Source organism: Chiloscyllium punctatum, unplaced genomic scaffold (genome assembly GCF_047496795.1).
Source record: "Chiloscyllium punctatum isolate Juve2018m unplaced genomic scaffold, sChiPun1.3 scaffold_1464, whole genome shotgun sequence".
Lineage (NCBI taxonomy): Eukaryota > Metazoa > Chordata > Chondrichthyes > Orectolobiformes > Hemiscylliidae > Chiloscyllium > Chiloscyllium punctatum.
Genome location: NW_027311198.1, coordinates 20001 through 22500, shown reverse-complemented (window position 1 = coordinate 22500; position 2500 = coordinate 20001). Strand labels below are relative to the sequence as shown.

The 2500-nt window shown below is 67.2% G+C and overlaps 1 non-coding gene across 1 annotated transcript; it reads left to right on the top strand.

Moving 5' to 3' along the window:
• Positions 1 to 901: 901 nt before the first annotated feature.
• On the top strand, positions 902 to 1055 carry LOC140475206 (5.8S ribosomal RNA). The gene has a single exon (XR_011959777.1). It is a non-coding gene; the product is annotated as a 5.8S ribosomal RNA (ribosomal RNA).
• The last annotated feature ends 1445 nt before the right edge of the window (positions 1056 to 2500 follow it).

Below are 2500 nucleotides of genomic sequence, written 5' to 3'. Positions count from 1 at the left end.
CACACCAGGTCCGGCCCTGCTGCTTGGCGGCACCGCGTCGTCGGGAGCTCGCGACAGACGGAGGGTTTCGGTGTACTCTCCAGCCACGGGAAACGAAGCCGGTGATGCAGGCGCCGGTCTTTCGCTCCCAAATCGGCTGGGTTTACATCGTTGCTATCTAGTCACGCTCCCTTCAAACCCGACGGGGTACCTATTCCCCTCACCCGTCTGTGCGTATACAGCCTCTTTGCACTTGCGGGATGGGGGTGGTGGTTTAAAGACTCTCGAGTTGCCGCCCGTCGGTCTCCGAGCTCCGTGCAGTAGTGATCCCCAGCGAACTGCCAGCAGGGCGAACGAGCGATCCCGCTCTCGGTCGGGGCGCCTGGCGTCGATCGGTGGTCGGTGGCTTGCGGGCAAGCTGCGCTGTGAGTGTGGGAACGAGTATGACGAGCCGTTGCCGCGACTCCCAGTCCACCTCGGCGGTGGCTGGGCCGGGCGGGCGTCTGCTCGGGCGAGTGCCGCCCCCGCCTCCTCGCAGGAAGTCCGCTCGCCGACACGCCGCCACGTGCACGCGTCAGTGACGCTGCCGAACCGATGGCCGGTGCCCGTTCCCGCCTCTGCTTTTCCTAGGGCAAAGCTGCTGCACGCCTCGTGATACTAGGCGGGCGACATGGTGGCGGTGATCCTGCCTCCGTCGCTGCGGTGCGTTGGGGCACGCATCGCCTCTTGGGCGCCCTGTCCTCCTCCCCCCAATAGACGTATGTTTCTGCGGGCCGCACCAGGATGGTGCTCCCCATCGCTTCACGCCACCCTGCTCCGCCCGCACGCCGGCGTGCAGGTGGCTGTAGCTCAAGGTGGGGAGCGTATGTGCGGTCCGGGTCGCTTTCCTCTGGCGAGGGAGAGACCTAAAACAAACTCAGACAACTCTTGACGGTGGATCACTCGGCTCGTGCGTCGATGACGAACGCAGCTAGCTGCGAGAATTAATGTGAATTGCAGGACACATTGATCATCGACACTTTGAACGCACTTTGCGGCCCCGGGTTCTTCCCGGGGCCACGCCTGTCTGAGGGTCGTTTGGCAATCAATCGCACTCGCCTTGGCTGGCGAGAGCGCGGCTGGGGTGTCGCAGAGGACCCGTCCTCTTTGTCCCCCTAAGTTCAGACTCCGGAGCCCTCCGGCGTCGGAGCGCTTGGCCTTTCCCCCCCACCCTGCACATTCCGTTCGTCAGGCTCGACGCCATCCCCCCGCCGGGGAGCGCGGCCTGGCGTCCGTCTGTGTCGTGGCAGTGGGGCCAGCACGGCTGTCACCGGTCCCAGAATGGCTGTCGGTGGTTCACACTGTGTGTGTGTGCCAACCCTCCTGGTCTCTGGGACACGGAGCTGCCACGAAGTGTTGAGCCTCCAGTGGGGGGTCTGCCTAAGCTCTGCACGTCCGCATTGGGTCCGTCTCTCGGTTGGCTGGCAGTGGAAAGAGTGAAGGGAGCCGCGGAGGTCCGGTGCTGGTGCGCCGCCGGCCTGACCGTGGAGCTCGCCGGTTTGACACGCTGACCCGACTCGATGGTTGATCGATTGAGAGTGCTGGGAGCTGCAGGCCGCCCGCTGCTGCAGCCGCCCGTCTCGTGGTTCGTCCTCGGCCTTAAGTGGCCGGCGGGGCGTCTGATCCTGTCTCCCCTGCTGGCGCCGAGTGCCTGGCCGAGGGAGGAGGTTTTCGTCGAACGCTGTGACTTGGACGGTCGCACGCGCGTGGATCGCTGGCTCTTGGCTCTCCCGTTCAGTCCGCACGTTTTCCGCTCCGTCCTGCCACCGGTCTCGGGAGGTACGGAGGGGTTGGCGGGCGTGGTGTGTGCTCCGTCACCGTGCAGGCACACCTACCACGCCGTCGGCCGACCCCCGCACGGTCCTCCTGGCCATCGGGAGGACGGCGGAACGTCGGGCTGTCGGGGGCCAAGTCGCCAGAAGGCCACCGCTGTGTCTTCCGTACCCTGTCACCGTCGGCGTGCCTTCCTCAACTCGTCCGGCTCGGGGCCGCTGGGTTCAGGAGCGGCGTCGCCCGCCGGCCCCACTGAAGGCCGTGCCGTTCCGCGGCTGGCGATCGATGTGCGTGGCGTGCCTGCGCGACCGTTCGCCACTTGAGCCTCGGCACTCCTCTCTCCCTCTCTCTGACCGTCGGGCAGTCTCTGTCTGCTGGTGCCTCGCACGTCCCGGGCGGCGGGTCGTCACCCCCGCGACCGGGCCTCCGGCAAGGCAGGAATCAGGCTGACCCTTCCGCTCGAGTAAGCAGCCGGCACTTCCGAGTTTCGCCTCCCGCCGTGGACGGGGGAGGGTCTCCGGTCCCGTGGAATTGCGCCGAGCACGTCCCCGCGCGTGGACGCGGCGGCGCTGGAGGCGGCAGGGGCGGCCACTCGTCGACACCATCGCTGGCCAAGGGTGGTGAGCGACGTGCGGGTGGCTGGCTCTCTGACCGTCGCGGCGTCGGCCAAACTCCCGTCCGCGGTGAGACGTTGCCGGCCCACTAAGAG